Source organism: Protomyctophum parallelum (assembly GCF_964188405.1).
Source record: "Protomyctophum parallelum genome assembly, chromosome: 19".
Lineage (NCBI taxonomy): Eukaryota > Metazoa > Chordata > Actinopteri > Myctophiformes > Myctophidae > Protomyctophum > Protomyctophum parallelum.
Window position 1 is genome coordinate 5,750,449 of NC_139717.1, and position 25,191 is coordinate 5,775,639.

Consider the following 25,191-nt stretch of genomic DNA (forward strand, 5'->3'; position numbering starts at 1 on the left):
AATGACTGGTATGTGCTGTTGCATTGTGAGAGATCGTATCATCCTCTTTGGAGGAAGCAAAGGATTACACACTATCTATGATGAGCTGTTCATCTTAGACTTGAGTCCCTGTCTTAAGACGTTATGTAAGCTAGAAGTTATTCAGTACGCTCTGGACCAATCAGAACTCCCACACGACATCAGGTGGGAACTGGCAGCCATGGCAACCAACGACAACAGACGACAACAACAACCGAGACCACATTCCAGACTAAGGAACAGCAGAAAGATCAAGAAATGATGGATCAACATCTCATCCCACCTGATGGTGAGCCACCTCTCAGCATCACTTACTGAGATTCAAACCTCAGGAGACTCCTTCTCTCCAGACAGGCTCTCTAACCATTCAGCTAGGCATCAAACAATGACAATTGTTCCGTCCAACACAATGCGGTGGAAACACAAACCTGTGTCTGTATGTTCCAAACTGAACACGGTGGAACTCTCTTTATTGTATATTTATTTCTATGATCTTTTTATTTATTTAAAGAACCAAGCAGTCCTGAAAGGACTTGGTCCTTTATTGTTATTGTTAGTTTTTCTTTCCTTTTCCTTCTGCCAAAAAAATTATAATCGCGAAACTCGGCCTACAGAAAAAACAAAACTCTTAAGGGCAACTGTGGCTCAAGAGGTAGATGATTCATTGGTCGGCGGTTCGAATCCCGGCTCCTCCTGTCTACATGTCGAAGTGTCCTTGGGCAAGACACTGAACCCCAAATTGCTCCCGATGTGCTGGTTGGTACCTTGCATGGCTTCCGCCGCAATCGGTGTATGAATGTGTGTGAATGGGAGAATATAATGCACAATCTATGTAAAGCGCTTTGGATAAAGGCGCTATATAAATGCACCATTTACCATTTTATCTGGCACACAGCAAGCTAAAAGGAATCAACACACCAGCACGCCAGAGACCAGAATACTTCAAACCCATACAAATAGTTAAAAATAGAACTACAAACGCATGTTGGAGATTAAACAACAGATAACAGCCAGCACCAGCAACTGTGTTTATTTAATCACATATGAAAAATGTGGCTTACAATATGTCGGAGAAACGAGTGAAACAATAGCTGCAAGGCTGAGACAACACAGATACAATGCAAAAAAGACAACTACAAGGATTGTTCAACATTACATGAAGCTCTAAAAGTATCTGGATTTCAACACAATCCCAACTGGACAGTATAGGACAAAGACGTTTTAATGAAAAACAGTGGATTAAGAACCTCAACACGGATTTTCCTGGAGGTTTAAACATGCCAAAATATTAGACAAGTTGTTTTGATTTTGTACCAAAACTCCACAGCATATACATGCTAAACACAATCAATCAACAATCAATGGAAATCAGACTTTGAATATAGGGGACAAATTAGCACATTCCACCTGGGACACGAAGCAAGAGTGTACAGTGGACTGAAGTCCCCTCAGTCAACCCACGCCACTCTTGGCCCTCTCTCTCGCTCACTGCCTTGCTCTCTCCCACAATGTTAATGCTAAGTTAGTAAAGTTACACCTATTCTATGTAAATAACATGGTAAAATGTGCAGCATTGGGAGGTAAAGGGGAGACACTTTAATTGTGAAGGGACGACAGGATGAGGAAAGGTGTTGTTGTTGCTAATTGTTGAGAGTAATGGCTGCGTGTGATATTGAACAGTCAAACTATTCGTATCAACATACGTCTGTATCAACAAAATAATGATGTCATAGGTATAATGGGGGCCTCATATTTGGTCTTGAAACGGGCCTCCAGATTCCTAAGGCCGCCCCTGACTGTGCTCCTCCTAGGTGTAAAGGAGGGTTTAAACGGCCTGTTTCATTGGGCTATAGTAGTACTGTGCTCCTCCTAGGTGTAAAGGAGGGTTTAAACGGCCTGTTTCATTGGGCTATAGTAGTACTGTGCTCCTCCTAGGTGTAAAGGAGGGTCTAAACGGCCTGTTTCATTGGGCTATAGTAGTACTGTGCTCCTCCTAGGTGTAAAGGAGGGTTTAAACGGCCTGTTTCATGGGGCTATAGTAGTACTGTGCTCCTCCTAGGTGTAAAGGAGGGTTTAAACGGCCTGTTTCATGGGGCTATAGTAGTACTGTGCTCCTCCTAGGTGTAAAGGAGGGTTTAAACGGCCTGTTTCATGGGGCTATAGTAGTACTGTGCTCCTCCTAGGCTACACAAAGAAAGAGAGGGGTCAGAAATGTGTTGCCCTCCAGTCACCACCCCTTAACACTGTATAGCCACATAGAAACACACCACACTGACACATTGTGCCGCGTCGCCACTGAATGTCATTGCACTGATTTATCACCGCGCTGCCGCAGAATGGCTTCCTTTATGTCCCCCATAGAAAGACCCGGAATGCTAGATGTCCCATTAATTGGCCAGTTTATTGTGCATTTGCATAGGGGGCATTGGTAATGATTAAGCAATACCCCAGCCACACACACACTACAGCACAGTGACATGTTCATGCATGCACGCATGCACGCATGCACGCACACACACACACACACACACACACACACACACACACACACACACACCAACAACTATGGCACGCTCCAATACAAATGAGTGAAAACGTCCACACTTGCCATCAGGACAAATGGAATGAGACCAATGAGAAGCCACAAAGGTCGTACAAACCACAGACACCCCTTGCACCAAATCTGTAGTTTCAGTGTTCTGTAGTTTCAGAGTTCTGTAGTTTCAGAGGTCTGTAGTTTCAGAGTTGCAACAGAAGGTGTCAGTGTAGTCATTGTCAATACACAGACACAAGCAGAGGGCTGTCCTGACAAACAGATGAAATCCAATTCCTTATACCACTCCTCTCTCTAACACACACACACACACACACACACACGGTGACCCTTTGGTGTGGTTAGGGCTCTTTAATGGTTTATAAAGAAAAAAGATAAGGTTCATCTGCCTAACAACATAAAATAGAATATGGCACAACAGCAACAACAGATAGTCTGTGAACTTTGAACTCAAATATGGCCCATTTTGACTATATCAAAGACAGGCTTGTTTCCGCCAGAGAGAAGTTCCTTTGACTTGCTCTTGGATTAATTCTTGTTACTCTGAGAATATAGGCTACAGTAGATTATTATAACCACATTATACTTTATTTTTTTAAAGGTGAAGTTCCTTGTGGATTTACTAAAGGAAGCTAAAACATGTTCAACCGTAACTTAAAGAATGTGCTTGTGGTCTCCATTGGATTTCTGTCACTGTTTACAGCTTATGAAGGCCTGCAAAGTCTACAGGTAAGTTCACAAGTTGACTCAAACAGAGACGGGAGGTTCATTCAAGGTCAACTGTTGAACTATAGTCTAAAGTTGACAGCAGCAACTCAAACACGCAAACGGGCGTCTACATTATTACATTGGAGCTTGAACAAGTTACATTTTTGTAACAATTGCAAAAGTACATATATAATGGAATGTGAGTCACTTCACACGCACAGTAAAATCCAGAATTTTACTTCCGTTTGACTTACTTTTAGCTATTAATTTTTTTATTTGTTTCTAGCAAGACACCTGTTCAACATCTACATTCAACATTTATTGTAATATATTTTAGCCTAGAAGCTAGATCATACCTTGTTTTGTTGCTAAATTTGGAAATATAATTTATTATTTAAAAGTGTTTTACTCAGAATTAAGATTGTGTACGGGAAGAGAATCTTCATAGTTTATGTTTTGTCATGGTGAATCCAGTCAAATCAAAGCCATGGGTCATCTCTCTCAAAGTATATAGAACGAGCGACCCCCCTCGCCTCGTCCATTGAGTTTAATGGGACACTTATATATTTTAGAGGATTTAGAACACTTTCCTGCTGGGCGTCTTTATGTGTGTAATGTGTGGTTTTAGATATTTTAGATTTTAGCAGTGAACCCAGTGTCTCTGATGTCATGGACACTGGGCTCACTCACACACAGTAAAGGCCTATTCATAGTCTGGTTTTTCGGTGGTGAGGTGACCACCGCTCCGGTGGTGAGCTGACCACCGGCACTGAAATAACGAGCGGTGGTGAGTAAAAACAGAGAGAAGGGCTGGAGCGGTGGCGGTGGTTTGCTCTTCACCGCGGCTCGTGACGTCATGTTGTAGTTCGGTGGTCACCTAACCACCGACAAGACAGCCCTCCCCCTATCCACAAGGAGGAGCATTGCACCAAAGCATTATGGGAATTGTAGTCCAGGAAGTATGTGAGCCCAGTGTCCATGAGATCAGAGACACTGGGCTCACTGCTAAAATCTAAAATATCTAAAACCACATATTACACACATAAGGACCCCCAGGAAAGTGTTCTAAATCTTCTAAACGTCATTAACATATATTCTTTTGCAAAAAGGGGGAAGTGTCCCTGGGCCTTTAATGCAGTGGTTCCCAAAGTGGGGTCTGGGGACCCCCAGGGGTCCTTGAGGGAGTTCCATGTTCCCAGCTAAATTATAGTTTGGAACCAAATGGACCCTTACGGGTCTGTAACTCTGAGAGTGTACAAATGGAACGAAATGTACCCTAAACAGGTCCATTTGTCCACTCTCAGAGTTACATTAACATTGATTTTACAATAGAAATCGGGGGTCCCAGAGATAGGAATGCCATTAAATGGGGGTCCGTAGACTAATATGCATGTCAAACTGTGGGTCTTTGAAATTAAACGGGTTGAGAATCACTGCTAGAGCCGTAAAAATCTTTACGGCTTTACGGCTTTTCAAATTGGGGTAATCAGTGTCAATTTGGGGGTCCTTGACATGAAAAAGTGTGGGAACCACTGCTTTAATGGACAGGTAGCACCATCTTGTGAGGTTTTCAGCTATTACTTTCATTGGTGTGACGCCACCTATTCTTTCTATACCAAGTATGTATGAATCATTATTTTCTGAGGGGCTATGCCCAGCTTTCTGAGGGGCTATGCCCAGCTTTCTGAGGGGATATGCCTAGCTTTCTGAGGGGCTATGCCCAGCTTTCTGAGGGGCTATGCCCAGCTTTCTGAGGGGCTATGCCCAGCTTTCTGAGGGGCTATGCCTAGCTTTCTGAGGGGCTATGCCCAGCTTTCTGGGTTTGGGTAAAGTGAAGACGGACAAGTGAGGACGCAAATTGTGATTGGCCAGAATGAGATGATGTATGATGATAAGAGCGCCCCTCATTTCACACGGGTGTGATTTCATTATTTATTTTTCCATGGGCAAAAGTGCAAACTAATTTCAGTCACAGGCAGCCATTGTTTGTTTACAGTGTTTAGCTGTTTACACAGACAATATATTGCTCTATTCCTGTACAATCAGAACAGATTCAGAACAGAACAGAAGCTGAGCGTTTAATGATCATCCATTACGTTGTGTGTGTCTCTCCTGCCCAGAGCAGTCTGAACGCGGAGGAGGGGATGGGGGTGGCGTCTCTATGCCTCCATGATCGTGGCCTCCATGTTCCTGCCCCCCATAATGATCAAGAACCTGGGCTGTAAGTGGACCATCGTGGTCAGCATGGCCTGCTATGTCTCCTACTCCTTTGGAAACCTCTATCCTGGATGGTGAGACACCACTCTCTGTCATGTTCCTCTCTCTGTCCTTCTCTTTGTCTAAAGCCCTAACCACACCAAAGGGTCTAGACGGTTTTAGCGTTGATATGTCCTGTTGCACGTTGACCCACGTTGTCCCAAGTAAGTTAATTGTTTCAAGTGATTCAACGCATGGAATTCAACGGCCCAAACCACACCAAAGGGTCACCATGCAACTCCTTGTAACCGTTTGGACCCAAGGAGTTGCATGGTGACCCTTTGGTGTGGTCAAGGCTTTAGGCCTTTTGTCCATGAATTAAAACGAGCTTAAAATCATGTAGAAGGAAGCTCTGCCAGGGTGCTTTCAGGCTTTCTCTGATATGATCTTAAGAATATATGCCACTTATATTAACTAATTTTGCGCCATTGTGTGGAAAACAAAATAATAATACATGGTATGCTTTGAACAATGGTCATCATCAGTGATCTCAAGTTGGAACACATATAGATATAATCCTAACAAATGGAATAAGTTACTACTACTACTACTTTAGTATGTTAATACTTTATTCTAATAGCACATAGCGCAGCATGTTCACACATACTACAAAGATAGTGTTCTATTTCACCAACAGTCTGTTGGATTTTACAGTTGTATTGGAAATTACAGAGCCTGTGTATTATACAAATCACAGAGGCTCTAGATGGTCAATGACACACGACCAGCACACATTTTAACATCCCATTTCTGCTCGGCGGCAGAAGCAGCAGCAGCAGCAATAAACAATAATATACCTAGTAGATCACAGGGGCTGTGCAGGTAGATCACATGACATGCCCCTAAAAAGGATAAAAATTACAATGTTTGGCATCTGCCACTTGAATTAAGGTGACCAATAAAGGGCCTGAAAAAGCTCAAACAATGCAATATTTTGTTGATGTGCAACGTCAGTAGCATTACAGATTATTCCATTTCTCCCCCTCTATTTCCAATTCCAAGTACCGGTACATTTGTCTTATATGTAATGCCACCTCCGATATTCCATATTTAAACTATTTTCAGCAATGGTATAACATACTTTTTTCGGCGGGTAGATCTTATTGACTGGTCATTTTGAAAGTAGCTATCAAGTAAAAAGAAAAAAAGCCCTGCTATAGATTAACCCTCAGCTTCAAATCATGTTCAAGTTCAACACATTGTCATGAATGAGTGCCTGTCCTCCTCCTCCCATATATATATATATATACGCAGGTACACACTCATCCCTACCTCTGTGATCCTGGGTTTGGGCGGATCGACTCTATGGTCGGCTAAATGTGCCTACCTGACCATCACTGGTAATCTACAGGCTGCCGAGGAGGGCAAGAAGGGTGCCGATGTCATCAACCAATACTTTGGCATGTTCTTCTTCATCTTCCAGTCCTCTGCAGTCTGGGGCAACCTCATGTCCTCCCTCATATTCCAACAGGATGCTACAATAGGTACACACGTAAAACACGCCTTTAGAATGAACGCAAATAGACAACAGCTACAAAATGTGATTCACCTCTTTGATTCACAAGATCCTTGTAAAGAAAGATTAATTACAGGGCAGTTGTTGTGTTACATTATCACTGTCTTAACATCCTCTGGACAGACTAGTAATTCATGGTTTTGACTAATTAAATGTATGTGGTCTTCCAGCCAACATCACAGACGAACAGTTGGAGCTCTGTGGAGCGGCTGTATGTGACATCCAGCCAAACGTCACCACCATCAAACCAGCACAAGAACTGGTCACGACGCTGGTCGCGGCCTACATCGGTAACATCATGATCATCTTATGCCTTTTATTTTGTCTCTTTCCAACGATCCATGTTCAAAGAAAACATCTCTCCTTGTTGTAGGCGTCGGGGTGCTGGCCATGATCATCGTGGCGGTGTTCCTGGACAACATTGACCAGAGTAAGGCCAGGGAGTTCCGTGGGAACCGGGAGCCGTTCTGCAGCACCTTCTTGGCCACATTCCGGCTGCTTAGAGACCGCCGGCTCCTCGTCCTCATCCCTCTCACCATGTACAATGGCTTTCAACAGAGCTTCCTCTCTGGCGAGTACACCAAGGTGAGGGGGAGCTTGTTAGGGCCCATTCATACTCCTATTTTAGAGGGTTCGGCGCTGTAGAGCCTACAATGTGACGTCATTTGGCTGGGTACCGTCCTAAAGTCGGCTCTTTGGTGCTACTGAAAGTTTCAGACAAGCCAAAATCATTTCGGCACTACAGCGCCGAAACGGTGGTAAAATAGGAGTATGAATCGGCCCTTAATGTTTCCGTGTGATGTGGAAAATGTTGAAAAAACAGAGCATGTTTTCGAGGCTTGTTCAACACCCATTTTGGGCAGGAACCCCCTTTTGGTGCATATATGTAGGCTACATTAGCTTTTGAAAAATAGCAGATCTACAAGCTCGTAGCGTGGCTGGAGTGCCGCACTACGAGCTTGTAGGTCTGCTATTTATTTTGTTTATCCTGAAAATGTGGTGCAAATCTTTGAATATATATTATTTCAGAGCGAACGTTTTTAACTCAAAACCTTGCTTCTTTTGGGGAGTCCCTGGAACAGCATATTTTCAGATGGGGGTCGGCATAAAATGTCTTTGTTTCCATTACAGAACTATGCCACGTGTGCACTGGGCATCCATTTTGTTGGCTATGTGATGATCTGCTTCGGGGCTTGCAATTCACTGTCCTCCATTGTCTTTGTCTCCATGTACACTGGCCGAGCCCCTTTCTTCCTGCTAGGTAAAGTTCATGGATAAAAGATACCTTTAAGAGTGTAAACGAGGCTAATCTATAGAGCTATGCATAGTTGAGAATGCTCTGCTATGTTTCAGCTAGATTCATTATTAACCGGTCATCATATCGGTATCAGCAATATCAAGAAAAACAACAAAAATGGTTGTACCCTGCCCTTTTTTTCCTCTTTCTAATTATCTGTTCGGCCCAAAAAAGGTGTTTATTGTCACGAGTTGTCACCTGCTGAGTTGGCTTTGTCCGAAGCTTTAAAGGTCTTTAAATAAATACTAGGGTAGGTACCCTCACAAAAACATGCAGTAATCCTGGTCTCTAAACTGCCTCCCCCTGGCCAGCCAGGGCGCCTGATGGAGGGGAAAGGAACTGGTTGGAATAACGTGTTCCTTCCACTCGTTACGTCCAACCAGGGAAACTCCCCAGGTGTAAGGTATCAGGTGTAAAGGAGCAACTTGGACACTCGGGCATGAAGGAAGCATGAGTTCAAGTCCGTTGCTCTCCCCAGGTTGGCGGAGGGTGTGTAGAGCCCAGGATCACATTAGATAATTGACACAGGGGTGAAAAATAGGTTACAAAATCGTGGGGTAAAAATAATAAAAATAAATAAATAACTTTTTGAAACGCCTTCGCAGGGGGGATTATAAGTTGTAGTATAAATTTAAAGACATTTTGTATAGTTAAGACTTCCGATCTGAATCACACTCACCCTCATTCAACGAGCAGTGAGGTTTCTCAATGCCACGTCTCTCCATTCGCAGCGGCGGCCATTAACTTCTCCTGCATCATAGCCTTGCTGTACTGGAGGCCTCATCCCGACCAGCTGCCCGTCTTCTTCGTGTTCCCGGGGCTGTGGGGCATGGCAGACGCTGTGTGGCAAACACAGATCAACTGTGAGAATAAAACTAAATCCCTCGGATGATAAATGCTCATATAGTTTAGATCAATTTCATATCAAGGCCCATTGTTCATTCCCCATTTGAGCCACGGATAGACCACCATTTATTTCATGACATTTTAGCCTCTCAGACCCAAAACGAAAGAATATTTAGTCGTCGTTGATTAAAATAACAGTTCTACATTCTCGTGTAGACGTCTTGTAAATTAAGTAATGCAGATGTTTAACAATAATGTAACTCTTGAGAGCTTAAAATGAAACCAAATGGACCCGTACGGATCCATTTTGGTTTCATTTTACACTCTCAAGAGTTAAAAGATCTATCGGGTTCCACTTGGTTACCAACTCTCCATCATTTAGCTGGGGACCACCTGGGACCCCCTCAAGGACCACTGGTGGCCCCCCGAGCCACTGGTTGAGAACTACTGGTTTAGATAGAATTATTTATAGGACAGTGTCAAAATAAACAGCAGCACATCTCTATAACTGACCAGATGGTTCATCAATGGCGTTAATTATGGCCATCGGTTTACTTCCAGACAGAGCAGTGTTTCATCTCGTTACCCCGATGTGTACTCTCAACTTACCAACCGTTTCTCTCTCCCATCTAAAGAAAAAAACACATCGACTTAAAAAGGCTAAATTTATTTGTTTTTATATTATATTATGATCCTATTCTGTTGATTCTCTCTCTCTCTCCAGCCATCTATGGAGTGCTCTTCCCCAGAGACAAAGAGGCAGCGTTTGCCAACTACCGCATGTGGGAGTCTCTGGGTTTCGTCATCGCCTTCGCCTACAGCACCTTCATCTGCCTGGAGACCAAGCTGTACATCCTTCTGGCTGTGCTGCTGCTCACCGTGGTCACGTACCCCATCGTGGAATACGGGGAATACAAGAACCCCACGATGCCCATCGAACAGTTAGACCACATAAACCCTGCAGGCCACCAGGACTCGGACCATGATGAGAAGGCCTACCATGAGAAGGCCTACCAGTCAGAAATGATACGCAAGCACATTTTGGCTCAGACTAGTCTGTAGATTCCGTCTCGTAATCGTGATTGTTTGACTTTCTTTGTTTGAAGTGTAATGTCGTTGATGTCACTGAATGGTTAGCAGAGGAAAATTGTAGAGCCTTTTAAGTTATTCAGTTATCTTTTTAAGTTATTCTTTTGTGATGTTATAAAAATCGTGATATTTCAAAAAAGGACCAGCCGCCAAAACCACCAATTTTTCCTAAATACAATCCCACTAGAACAAACAAAAAACTATACCTACCTTGGCCTAAACGTACCCCACAACCCTGGCAGCCCCCACTTTGAAAACCACTGACTTAGATTTCCCTCGCATATACAGTAAGGTCACATACCAGACCTTGGCCTCTCGTTTTGAGGGCGACAACGTGGCACACTGCCATAATCTACTGTACATTTACAATGTAGGCATTATTAAACAGTTGCTCTTATCCAGGCTGACTCATCCAAACATCTCATCCAGTGACTCAGAATATAATTATGGCATGAGGAACTTTTGCCAACAAACCACACTTTGGTGCTATAAAGCAGTGGTTCCCAAACCTTTTCATGTCAAGGACCCCCAAATTGACACTTATTAGAGACCCCCCCCCCCCATAAGAGAAGATTTTTACGGCTCTAGCAGTGATTCTCAACCCGTTTAATTTAAAGGACCCCCAGTTTGACATGCATATTAGTCTACCAAACCCCATTTAATGGCATTTCCGTCTCTGGGACCCCCCCCCCCCAATTTATATTGTAAAATCAATGTTAATTAATTTAACTCTGAGAAAGTGGGTCCATTTGGTTTTTACAGACCCATAAGGGTGCATTTGGTTCCAAACTATCATTTAACTGGGGACCCCCTGGAACTCCCTCAAGGACCCCTGGGGGTCCCCGGACCCCACTTTGGGAACTCCTGCTATAAAGTAACTCGGATGCCCGTAATTGTCTCGTAGGTCATCATCACCAGTGTTTTGCACTGTACGGTATAGTATGGAGTATGAAGAAGAACCGCAAGCCGCTAGAGTCAATTCATAATATTTTGTCCCTTCCCCTTTATGGTGCACAAAGAAAAATAAAACTGTGAAATAAAATGCAATAAAAGCCACTAATATTGTAGTAGTCGGCTGTCCCCACATTCAAGTTCAGGGAGTTATAAGAAAACAGCAATGCCGTCACAATGGCAGGATATAATTAGCCTACACAACCTAAATGACTTATTGTGTTGTACAGTACTTGTCGTCACTGCGTGAGAGACACAGAGAGAGAGGCGCACACGATATGAAGATAGGTTGGAAATGGGTGTATTAGTGATACATTATCTCCATTGACTTCTAATGCGAAGACTCCCATTCAAGTATTTTTTACTAGGAGACCGTGAGCACTGAGCACTATATTCACAAAATCTGGTAGGAGATTCATAATAAAAATAATTGAAAAATAATTGTCGGCCGGCTCACTACAACAGCCCACTTTACGTTTTGCCTTGAACCGTAAAGCAGTGTTTCCCAAACTTTTTCATGTCAAGGACCCCCAAGTTGACACTAATTATAAAAGGTATGCCCGGGCAGACCCCCATATGAGGTTGCCGGTTGGCCGACGTGCTAATTGACCATTGAAAACAAAGGCGGCTTGCATGCTGTGGTTTGCTATACTAACAGAAATTTGCAGGCACAAGGGCTGCCAAAGTAGGCTCTCTTTTGTTGTTTTTCTTGTTTTTTCACCCCCTCTCTTCGAAGTTAGACTGATAGATTTTACGGATAAATACAGTTTGATAGGGTAAGAAACAAGTTTGACAAAGCCCCATACTACCCACACTATTGGACCAAACTTTTTAATGTTTGGTTTCTCATAATGCCCCTCGTTCTTCACGAGTCATGGCGGGACTTCCCCCTGTTTTGAGCGCATTGTTACATTTACAAAGTGAACGTGTGCATAAACGTTCAGATTTAAAATTTAAAGTTCTCACCCCAGGGCCACGGATGTTAGGATTGAGCATGGGTGGGGGTTAGCACCCGTGCATTCAATATTCTACAATAAAAAGCATTTTAATTCAATCCGTGGCCAGTTTCTGTTCTGCCGCCATATATTTTTAACTACGCGCCCTTGTCGATTGGGAAGTGTATTGTACTCCGATTACATTACAACCTTTTCAGAAAATGGCCACGGATCGGATTAAAATGCTTTTTATTGAAGAATGTGGAATCCACGTGTACTAATACCCACCCGTACAAATTATCCGATCCGTGGCCCTCGGGTGAGAACTTTATATTTTAAATCTGAATGTTTGTGTTAAAAACAGTGGGAATTCAAGTTGACTTGAGCGTCATGTGAACCATGGCTATAGTAAACAAACTGCTCGCTCGACACAAAAAAGGTACATTACATTTGTAATGTAGATAGCACAAGTCATGACATGTTCATGATGTTCTATAGATAGCATGTCAACCTATGGATATTTGTAACAAAATTATATGTCCAGTTCTTAAACACACACCACCCACCCACCCCTTTCTCCCCTCACTGTATGTTTCTTTTCCCTTTTTACCTCCTTTATGATGAATTCCCGTTCTATTCTTTGGCTTTATATAAGTGTCTATTTGTAAGTCTCTAAATGTTTTGATGAATTGAACAAGGTGGACCATGGACCCTCTTGTAAACAAGTATAATGCTTTATTGGGTCGTCCACTCACAGTGCTTGAATTGTACTGTAATTCTGCAAACTGTTAATAAATATTTCAATCAATCAAACACACAGACAGACACACACTCACACTTCTCCTGTCTTTTTACAGGCGTACAGCAGGCATGTCTGAGTGTCAGCCATCAAGTTGCGGTGATGTACACTGTGGTAATCTTTCTCAGTATCCAGTCTTACAGGTCAGTAATGGTTAAACAGGACACACTCCCAGTGTTGTACCATCAGTAATGCGTCAGTAATAGGTTATGATGAATTATGTATTATTTTGTATTGCTTGAGATGACATGATCAGACATTGCTTATACTGTAAAGGCTCATACATAGTCTGGATTTTCGGTGGTTAGGTGACCACCGAAATACAACATGACGTCACGAGCCGCGATGAAGAGCAAACCACCGCCACCGCTCCAGCCCTTCTCTCTGTTTTTACTCACCACCGCTCAACGTTATTTCAGCTCCGGTGGTCAGCTCACCACCGGAGAGGTGGTCACCTCACCACCGAAAATCCAGACTATGATAGGACTGTCTCCCACCTGGGTATGACTACCATGTTGTTGCCTTTGAGGAGCAATCTTCAGAAACGGACAACGGTGCATTTTGTGCTACATTACGGCTCCCATTGAAGACTGAACAAGAAACTACACAGTGGATTCTGGAGACAAAGGACACCCCTGGTCTCGGACAGGAACAAACTGCAGGTTGAAAAGACCCTCAGCTCTGAACTCGGTAGAATCTGCACCTGGCTCGCTGATAAACTATCCTTACACCTGGGATAAACTGAATCCATTATCTTCGGATCAAATAGTAATCTCAGCAAGGCAGATGGCTTCTTGGTTAGAGTGGGTGACAATATTATCACACGAAAAGATGAAATTACCTACCTAGGAAAAAATCTTTCCGGCCACCAACGTAATCAAATTGTCAATCAAAGAACAAGATTCCTTTACAGGATCTACTCACTGGTCAGCAAAAACACCTTGAAGACCTTAACAGGAGCCCTCGTACAAGGTTTCTTTGACAATGCATGCACCTCTTGGTACCAAAGCACCTCAAAGGCCCTTAAAACAAGGCTCCAGACCTCCCAAAACAAACTGGTCAGGCTCCTACTTGGCCTCACCCCCCGAACCCACCTCACCCCTGCCCACTTTGACAGGCTGGGATGGCTTAGGGTCGACGACAGAGTACAGCATCTTGCAATGGGTCTGGTCCACAAGATTCGATACACCACCAAGATACCCATGTACCTGTCTAAATACTTCCTTAATGTAAACAAAGTCCACACCCACAACACCAGAGGGAGTGCAACAAACCATGTACAACCCAGATTCGGCACAAACAAGGGACAAAATTATTTTCGCTCCTATGCCACCAAAATGTGGAACGCCCTACCAACAGTCATTAAGACATGTGAATCCCTTGACTCCTTCAAAACCGCTCTCAAAGGGCACCTACGGACGGCTGCAATTCAAAACTAGCCCCTGTAAAATCGTCCACTCACAGTTAACAGTCTTTGTATTGAGTTTGTGCTTGAAATGTACTGTAATTCTGCAAACTGTTAATACATATTTCAATCAATCAAAAAAAAATAAACATGCGCTAGTCACATGGAGGGTCTACACTGGCAGAAGAGCAAAGGGCATACGGAATCTCTATAGGGTAATGAATATAATAGGTCTATACATTTACATATATGCTCTTTTCTCTGTGGTGAAATTATGTTGATGAAATAATTAAATTAAAATGTTAAATAATCAAATACATATATTTTCAGAAGGATTACGTTTTATCAGCACAATGTTCATTTTAAGATAAAAATAAATTAAAAAAAATAACTGTCCACCTAAATTGAGCGTGAACATCAACGCAGACCCTAGAAGAGAGGGTAACACACGGTAAGTTTGTTCACAGTATGTTCAAAGTGTTGTCATTTTAATTAAACTACAAAAGTGGTGGGAAAATTCTGCTTGTTGAGTTGCATGCCTAATAATTTCTTACCACATAAATGGCACAGTAAATGGTGGATTTAAATTCTAAAGCGCTTTACATTGTGCACAGGTTGGTGCCTTGCTCGCATGGCGTCTCCCGCCGCCAGTCATCGGGAGGAGTTAGGGGGTTAAGATTCTTGCTCAAGGAAACTTCAACACGTAGCCAGCAGGAGCAGACAGGGATTGAACCGGGAACCTTTATATTCCCAGGCAGTCGATCTACCTGGAGTGTGTTTGTCTAACCTTGATGTGATGTCATGGCATTTCTGGTAGTTTTTAAGTGGCTATCACTAGAATGGGGATGAAATGGTTTACAACAAGTCAACAACAAAGAGTTCATAGCTTGAATCCTATGGTGGTTTCTGTTATCTCCAACCCACTAGCCACTATAGTACCTACCAGAGACCAAATGTTTTTAGAACCCTCCTCCCCCCGCTAAGCCCCCAACCACCGCCCAAAACCCAAGCGTTGAGGTTCTAAACACTTATTTGTAACACTCTTTAAACGTGTCACAGTGTTTAGATTATAAGAGCATGTTTGTTTAAATGCCATCATTGCCATGATTGCAGCACTGAGTCATCTGGTAGGCTACTCCTTTCCTTTGGCGCGGTACAAACGGGACGAACCGACTAGGCGAATATACTGTAGGCCTACATATTCAGGTCTAATTCATCATGGGGGCTCGAGCCCCGCCGCCTCCACGGAGTCTTCGTCACTGGTACCTACAGTAGCCCATCACTGAAAGCTCACATATCTCTGCACTCCTTCTCTACACTCTAGCAAGCTGCCATCCGCTGTGTGCATACTCTGACCTCTAAGTCAATTTCCTTCCGTTTCTATAATTCATTAGTGTAATAAAAAAATACTTTTCCTGCATTCACCCTGTTGGTTGGCTGGCTGGGGTCCTAAAATACAGACTCCTGTCTTCATTTCTCAGAGGATTTCACCTCTGCAGATGTTTGAGATTCAATGTTTGAGATTCCATCTGGTTGATCCTGCCAGTAGCATTTGCTTGTCTCGAAGGTTAAGCCATGCGTGTCAAACGGCTTGGATTACAGTGATTGAGTGAATAAGAGGATGCGGTGGAGTGGATATGAATAGGAATAGGAAAGAGACCAGGATGGTTGTTGTTGGAGAAATCAGTGTTTGCCAAACATAGGGTCCTCCTATATTGTTGTTTTTTATTTTACGTTCACTACATTTCAGACATCTTTTCAAAAGATTATCAGAAATACAAATACAAATTCAAACAGGGCTTAAGTGGTTAATCCAAAATGTATTTGTGTAGGCTACCTTTGGGTCCAGGGGAGACTCAAATTTTTGAACCTCAAATTTTTGAACCTCAAGCTGAAAAAGGTTGGGACTCTGTTATAACGTTATGTGCCAAATTGTTTTATTACATTATGAGCTGATTATTGCATTACTCTCAGGGGGGGGCCTCCACCCTCAGGGGGAGCCTCCACCCTCAGGGGGGCCTCCACCCTCAGGGGGGCCTCCACCCTCAGGGGGGGCCTCCACCCTCAGGAGAGCCTCCACCCTCAGGAGAGCCTCCACCCTCAGGGGAGCCTCCACCCTCAGGGGGGCCTCCACCCTCAGGGGGGGCCTCCACCCTCAGGGGGAGCCTCCACCCTCAGGGGGGCCTCCAAGCTCCAACTGAACGTCAGGCGTCAGTCAACCCCCGCCACTCTTGGCCCTCTCTCTCTCTCGCTCACTCACTTGCTCTCTCACTTGCTCTCTCCCACAATGTTAATGGTAATGTTACACCTATTTTATGTAAATAACATGGTAAAATGTGCGGCATTGGGAGGTAAAGGGGAGACACTTTAATTGTGAAGGGACGACAGGATGAGGAAAGGTGTTGCTAATTGTCGAGAGTAATGGCTGCGTGTGATATTGAACAGTCAAACTATTTGTATCAATACGGCTGTATCAACCAAATAATGATGTCATAGGTATATGGGGGCCTCATATTTGGTCTTGAAACGGGCCTCCAGATTCCTAAGGCCGCCCCTGAGAACACACAAACACACCAAGCTGGCCATAGGGGGCGCTAGGTCCCCTCAAAGAGCCAGAATGCAAAATGCTTGTCATTCAGCCACACTTTGAGTTGCTCAGTGGACTGTCTCTCACACAGCGATATGGAGAAAAATATCACCCCCGCGTGATGTGAGCGGCACTGTTATCACCATACATGACATTCCGTGCTCAGCCAGTCAGCTTGAGCACATTCCGTGCACTCACACACACACAGCCTCAAAATACAACACAGCTCAGTGTTAGGGAACCCTGTAGCGTGTGGAAGACCCATAGATCCATAGACCCCAAGGTAGCCGCAATGAAGTAAAAAATATAGCAGCTGCACTAATTGGCGTCGTTAAGGCGTGCATGGCAACAGTTTGTGTCTCGTGTGATGTCACACCAGAAGATATAAGATGATGCACCGTGTTGAAAATGACTGTAGACGTCGAAAGAGAAGAGAGCGAGCGAGACACAGACAGACAGACAGACAGACAGACAGACAGACAGACAGACAGACAGACAGACAGACAGACAGACAGACAGAGTGATGTTGTCTTGGACAGTTTCCAAAGCAGGAGGACAAAAGCGAGTCAATCATGCTGCTGCAGCAGTGAGGAACAAACTGTATTTATTTGGAGGCTTATGTGATGGTGATATCTTACGTATGACCTTCTACAACATGGAACAGATGGATGTCCATGTCTTCAACACAGTGTCTTTATGCTGGAAGAAGTTACCTCCAGTGGAACCTGGAAGAGGAGACGGTGACCTTGAGGTTCCATCCAAGCGCTACGGCCACACAGCTGTGTTGGTTGAAGATACAGTATACATCTGGGGAGGCCATCCTTACTGCAATGTGCTTTATGCATTTGATGTTGACTCCCACAGATGGTTCCAACCCAGGGTTTCTGGGATTGTTCCAGAGGAGAGGAGCCAACACTCAGCCTGTGTGTTGGAGAAGGTCATGTTTATCCATGGAGGACTTACCAAGCTGACTGGACAGACTAATGACATGTACAAGTTGGACACCAGCACGATGGTCTGGACTTTAATTAACACCAGAGGAACTCCACCTCCTGCTTCAGAGCGTCACTCTGCCACCATCATCAGGACAAAGATGTTTGTATTCGGGTCAGTGTACCAGGGGCTCTGCAACACCATCAAAGTGTTTGACACAGAGACCAACGCCTGGCTGAACACACCTTCTGTTCAACATCTACTAGAAGGACGCTGGAGTCATTCAGCATTTACCTACAATGGAGAGCTGTACATATTTGGTGGCTTCAACCAACATATCTTCAATGATGTGTGGAAATTCAGTCCAGATACCTTCTCCTGGAAGAAGGTTGAGCCCAAGGGGAAAGGACCATGTCCAATGCGTGGTATGTGCTGTTGCATTGTGGGAGATCGTATCTTCCTCTTTGGAGGATTCAAAGAAAATAACATTTACTCTGATGAGCTGTTCATCTTAGACTTGAGTCCTTGTCTTAAGACGTTATGTAAGCTAGAAGTTATGCAGTACGCTCTGGACCAATCAGAACTCCCACACGACATCAGGTGGGAACTTGCAGCCATGGCAACAGACGACAACAACAACAACCGAGACCACATTCAAGATGAAGCAGAAACAGCAGAAAGATCAAGAAATGATGGATCAACATCTCATCCCACCTGATGGTGAGCCACCTCTCAGCATCACTTACTGAGATTCAAACCTCAGGAGACTCCTTCTCTCCAGACAGGCTCTAACCATTCAGCTAGGCATCAAACAATTACATTGTTCCGTCCAACACAATGCGGTGGAAACACAAACCTGTGTCTGTATGTTCCAAACTGAACACGGTGGAACTCTCTTTATTGTATATTTATTTCTATGATCTTTTTTTATTTAAAGGACCAAGCAGTCCTGAAAGGACTTTGTCTTTTATTGTTGTTAGTTTTTCTTTCCTTCTCCTTCTGCCAAAAAAATGGCAGTTTTGGCTGAACCGTGCAGTCGGTTTTAGCTAAACTTAAAAATAAAAATAAAATAAAAACATTATATCGGCCTACAGAAAAAACTAAACTCTTAAAGACTATCTGGTACACAGCAAGGTAAAAGGAATCAACACACCAGCACGCCAGAGACCAGAATACTTAAAACCCAAACAAATAGTTAAAAATAGAACTACAAAACGCTAGGGATGGGTCCGATTAATCGATTATCGTTTATAGGACCCGAAATCGATTATGAAAATTAATAATCGATAATCGTTTTTTTTTTTTTTTTTTTTTTTTTAAATGAAAATCTGTTGGAAAGGCAATATTGTCATCCAAACAGGACAGGGCTATAGGCCTACCAAAGTGTGCCTGGGATGTGTCTGTGTAGCTGCATGACTGAGAGGAGTGTGAGTGGAGATTGATTCCAATCAAGATACAGGTTTGGAGGATTTAGCAGGTGTTGGGAATTTACCTAATCAGGCCTAGGCTGGGGTTGCTATGGTGATCAATTGGATCAACAGTGGTCCAGGGACCACCAGTGGTCCTCATTTAAAAGATGGAGTTAGTAACCAAATGGACCCTTATTAACTCTCAAGAGTTACAATTATTGTTAATCAACTACATCAGGGGTTCCCAAACTTTTTTGACTTAGGTACCCCTTGGGGGGAATATTTTTATTTTATTTGTAGGGTTCATAAAAAAAAAAAAAAATGTTTTTTTTTTTGTTTTTTTTAATTAAAAAAAAATCCCCCCCCCCTCCAAAACGATTAATCGATTAATCGTTAATATTGAATTATACAAATCGATTTTCATTTTGGACACATTTACACATCCCTACAAAACGCATGTTGGAGATTAAACAACAGATAACGGCCAGCACCAGCAACTGTGTTCATTTAATCACATGTGAAAAATGTGGCTTACAATATGTCGGAGAAACGAGTAAAACAATAGCTGCAAGGCTGAGACAACACAGATACAATATTAACAATGAAAAAAAAGACAACTACAAGGATTGTTCAACATTACATGACTCACAGCATTGAAGCTCTAAAAGTATCTGGACTTCAACACAATCCCAACTGGACAGTAGGACAACGTCATTTTAATGAAAAACAATGGATCAAGAACCTCAACACGGATTTTCCTGGAGGTTTAAACATGCCAAAATATTAGACAAGTTGTTTAGATTTTGTACCAAAACTCCACAGCCATATACATGCTAAACACAGCCAACAATCAATGGAAATCAGACTTTGAATATGGGGGACAAATTAGCACATTCCACACCAAGCCAACCTGGGACAGGAAGCAAGAGGTGCCCAGGAAAAAAAGAGAAACATGACAGGGACACCTTGAAATATAAATGTTAATTAGAAGAGCCTGGGTTTTTTACACTAAAAACTCAAATAACAAAAATATATCTAGTTTTGAGGAATAGACCAAATACGTAAACCTAAATCCCAACGCTAAACCTAAACCTCACAGGAAGCCACGAGCTACTCATAAAACCACTGGCTAATTGAGGAGCCATGGGGTGAATTAACACTAAACAAAGCCCAACTAGAAAAAGTGCCCTTCTGGGCACAGGTCTCCACCAGGTTATCCACAGATCCGTGCACTTAGAGGTAAAAACACTTTTGGGCCAGTTATAGCGCCACCTTGAGGCTGAGTTGAAATTGTTCATGTGGCATTTCGTCCTCGGCCTAGTGGGAATGTGCGTGCACAATTTCAGGGAAATCACGCGATGTGTTCATGATTTGCAGCATTTTGTTTGAAACTGAGCACTCCTGTGAACTTTGGAAGCCAATCTTAACCAATCAGGATGGAGTCTGAGAAATCTGAAAGACCCGTTTCGTTGAATGGCTCTAGAGAGACTGTGTACTAATTTGCGTGATGTTTGGACAAAATCTGTAGGTGTACTGTGAAAAAACTTGTTTTGCACAAAGCGGCCTCCTGGTGGCGCTATAACAGGCCGTTCTGGAAAGTTTGGGGCAGAGGTTCATGGTTGGCATCCAGGGAGTGTGTGTGCAAAATTTGGCATCGACCGGGTTAACGGTGGCTGAGATTAGCTGGTCACGGACGGACGGACGGACACACGGACGGACGGACGGAGTGCAAAACATACTCTCCCCATGCCTTCGGCTGGTGGAGACAATAAGGCTAAATAAACAAATCCCAAAACAATAGTGTAAACTTAAACTCAGGGATAAACTGGAGAAAATCTAAGAGTGGTTAGATCAGGTGTCCTTCAAATACATGGCGAATGCACTCATTCCTTGCATTGTACTTACAATACAATACGTACAATGCACTGAAGTCCCCTCAGTCAACCCCGCCACTCTTTCTTCACTCCTTCTCTCTCTCTCTCGCTCACTCACTCACTGCCTTGCTCTCTCCCACAATGTTAACGTTAAGTTAGTTACACCTATTTTATGTAAATAACATGGTAAAATGTGCAGCATTGGGAGGTAAAGGGGAGACACTTTAATTGTGAAAGGACGACAGGATGAGGAGAGGTGTTGTTGCTAATTGTCGAGAGTAATGGATGCGTGTGATATTGAACAGTCAAACTATTCATATCAATATACGGCTGTATCAACAAAATAATTATGTCATAGGTATATGGGGGCCTCATATTTGGTCTTGAAACGGGCCTCCAGATTCCTGAGGCCGCCCCTATCAGTGTAGTTGGTACGTACATTTGAGATGTGCCCGAGAGCCTGCAGGGCAAATACTTCCACATGCCCAAGAAGTGGTGATGTGGCCACTGGAAATAGAGACGCAGTAGTGAGTTTCAGAAGGAAAAACATCCTTGCATCCACTGATGACCAAAAGGTGGAGCAGTTGAACCTGTGCCCAAAGTGCCAACATGCACTAAAATGAACACAAGCACAAGTTCGTACTTTGTACTCCCAACTACATCCTGGAAGGTGGATATATATATAGATGGATGGATGATATATGTAAGATGGAGCAGGGGAGTCAACTGGAGAAGGTAAATATTGTTTCAATTACAGTAGGCCTACATGTCACCCCACAGTGAATTTGTGATGATTAGAGAACTTTTTTACTTAGTTTGAAAAACATTTGGAGAACTCACCTTTTAAGCTGTAGTGTCTGTAGAGTAATTGAGGCATCATAGGAAAAGAAGTCTGTCTGAAATGACGTTGGATCTGTAAATCAGTATCCAGAAGCCAGGCCCGGGAGTGTGGTGATGGTCAGAGTTGGGATGGGAACACAGGTGGAATATGAAACCTTAAAAAAAAAATGTAATGGATACATTTACTAGATTTAAATAATTAACAAGCCTACATACAGTAGGTGTTCTAGGCATTAGGTGTGAGAACTCACTCAAATATTTCTCTCTCAGAAGTTTCTCAGAGTTAGCACTGAACCCGATTCCAGAAACGTACCATGTGAATCGTGCACGCATGCAGGATGACAGGTCAGGAGAGGAGTCACTCACTCACGCACGCACTCATTTGATTTTAACTCAGATGGAAAAGCTGGTGCTCAAGCAACTTTTTCTGCTGTGAGATCAAAGAGGGTTTTAATGCTTGTGAGAAAGAAATTAGTAGGCTATATGACATTAATTCTAAATACATACCCTGGAGAGGAAGTAGCCATGCAGTTATTGTGCCAACTTTAATCCAGTAACATATATTATATAATAAGAATTTTTCCTCAACTTTTCTGAATTTGGATTTCTGAATTTCCCCCCACAAATAGAAATACTCTCTGTTGGGGTGCCAGAAACAGAGAGAGAGATAGTGCTGCACTCTTGCCAAGCTAATGAGAGAGAGAGAGAGAGAGAAGGAGGGGGAGAGAGGGGAGTTGCACCACTCAGTTCACACGGGTGTGATTTTTTTCAACATCAAGTTTGATGCCAACTTGAAAAAGAAGTTGATGATGTCTATGTCCATGGAATGCATATGCTAATAAAAACAACTTAATACCTCCTGAGCTGAGGTTATTATGAGCATCAAAGCAATATTTTAAATACTTTTTATTAGCATGTGCATTCCATACATTCCATAGGGCTGGACCACACATGGACATGGGATGAATCTAAATGGTAAATGGTGCATTTTTATAGCGCCTTTATCCAAGGCGCTTTACATAGAATGTGCATTACATTCACCCATTCACACACACATTCATACACCGATTGCGGCGGAAGCCATGCAAGGTATCAACCAGCACATCGGGAGCAATTTGGGTTTCAGTGTCTTGCCCAAGGACACTTCGACATGTAGACAGGAGGAGCCGGGATTCGAACCGCCGACCCATGGATCATTGGACGACCTGCTCTACCTCTTGAGCCACAGTCGCCCCTAATCTAGAGTTGCAAGAGCCTCTATTGACTCCCTACTCATCCAAATTGATTTTGCGATCTGCTTGTATTAAACGACGTTAAACTCACCAACATTGCAGCTGTATGCCAAGCTTATTATCCTTTCAATCTGCCGAGCTTGTTTTTCATAAAAACCCACCGTAGACATGTTATGAGATACTTTGTCAAGAAATTCTGTGCAGGTGATTATTTTTCTAAGTGTTGCAGTTTGGAAGCACTCGTTTTCTTTAACGCGTCGCACTGCTGCCTCCTGCATTATGTGCAGATTCAAAACAGGTGGTACGCAGAGCCGTTCAGTGACATACGACGAGTGCTTCCAAACTCCAGCACTTAGAAAAATAATCACCTGCACAGAATTTCTTGAAATAAAGTAGCTCATAACATGTCTACGGTGAATTTTTATGAAACAAAAGCTTGGCAGATTGAAAGAGGATAATTCAAGCTTGGCCTAGAGCTGCAATGTTGGTGAGTTTAACGTTGTTTAATACAAGCAGATCGCAAAAGCAAATTGGATGAGTGGGGAGTCAATGGAGGGTCTTGCAACTTCAGATTCATCCCATTATAAAATAAATCTAGAGTTGCAAATTGCGGCTATATTTTTAGGGGTCCTTGACATTCAAGTTTTGTTTATTTTCGAAATTACACTCATTTTCAGTGTCGTCGAGTAATACAATATCACATCACAATACATAAGAAGATCAGGAAAAGAAAAACAAAGATATACATGTGAATTACATATGTTTACAAATAAAAAGCTAAGACAAATTTCAAAACAATCTAAAAACAGTTACATATTGTGGGGGTCTGTATGCTCACCAAGGTTTTAAAACGACTCAAGGCAGTCAAGGGTACCAATGTGGTCGGTTTCAATGTCGTTTGTAGGTCATTCCATGTATTAGGGGCCGGGCCACAGAAGCCAAAATGTTTGAGAACCACTGAAATAGAAACATGGGTTTATCATTTGTCATGATTTAGAAGACATTTGTAGAATCTGGTCTCAGGTCTAAATGGGTTAATGCACGTTAAAGGTGTGCTTTAGCATATTAGGTAGCTAAGCTAACTCACCTGCAGAATGAAAACAAATCAACCAAGCAGTTTGTTATGAAGTTGAATTAACTTATCTTTCAAACTGTCACACACTTAATTGTGACTGGGCACTTTTTGCTTCCTAACAACCCAGACTACTCCACTCAACTTCCATGAGGTGTAAAGTTACATTATAAGTTGTTTATTTCACTCTTCTTTTTGCTAGGGAGCTCTCAGCTCTGTCTGTTTGCAGCAGGTGTGTGTGGAGGGGGCGTGGCTACGGAGGATTTTAAAGAGGCTTGAAGCCTGTTTGCTGTTCAGGGGAGTGTCTACATTCCTTTCAATCCTTTATTAAGGTACATTATTTATTCTGCATTTAAACCACGGACCACCATTTGATGACATTGTTCAGAAACAAACATTTTTCAGAAACAAAATCGTGGACATTAAGTGGCTGATTAACATCAGCTTGGGTGATCAGACCTAAGGTCCTCCACCCTGGGCAAGACCTAAGCTGAAAAGACTATCAGCGGAAGTTGCGGGATTTTAGCGGAAGTGAAATAGTTGATGCTTTACAAATCAGTTTACATTCTCCGCGAATGAAACAAGTATTGTGATTCGTCTGGAAAATATCGTATCCGGGGGAAATACATTTGACGGCTGTTCCGGAGGATACATCCGCCGATAGCTTCTCTGCCTTAGGTTGTGACCAGGCTTTTCTTTTCGCAGATAAGTAAGCCTGGGACCGAGGCTAAAGGTCCTCAGCTGTGAGAGACAACAAAATGCTTGTCATTCAGCCACACTTTGAGTTGCTCAGTGGACTGTCTCTCACACAGCGATATGGAGAAAAATATCACACCCGCGTGACGTGAGCGGCACTGTTATCACCATACA

General features: G+C 43.0%; 1 pseudogene across 1 annotated transcript; it reads left to right on the top strand.

Annotated features, from left to right (window-relative positions):
• The first annotated feature begins 3,211 nt into the window (after positions 1 to 3,211).
• Positions 3,212 to 10,257, top strand: LOC310876422 (protein unc-93 homolog A-like; annotated as a pseudogene). The gene is made up of 8 exons: positions 3,212 to 3,301; positions 5,401 to 5,571; positions 6,791 to 7,020; positions 7,223 to 7,342; positions 7,426 to 7,637; positions 8,184 to 8,313; positions 9,081 to 9,212; positions 9,920 to 10,257. The product of its transcript is annotated as a protein unc-93 homolog A-like (transcript).
• Positions 10,258 to 25,191: the final 14,934 nt, after the last annotated feature.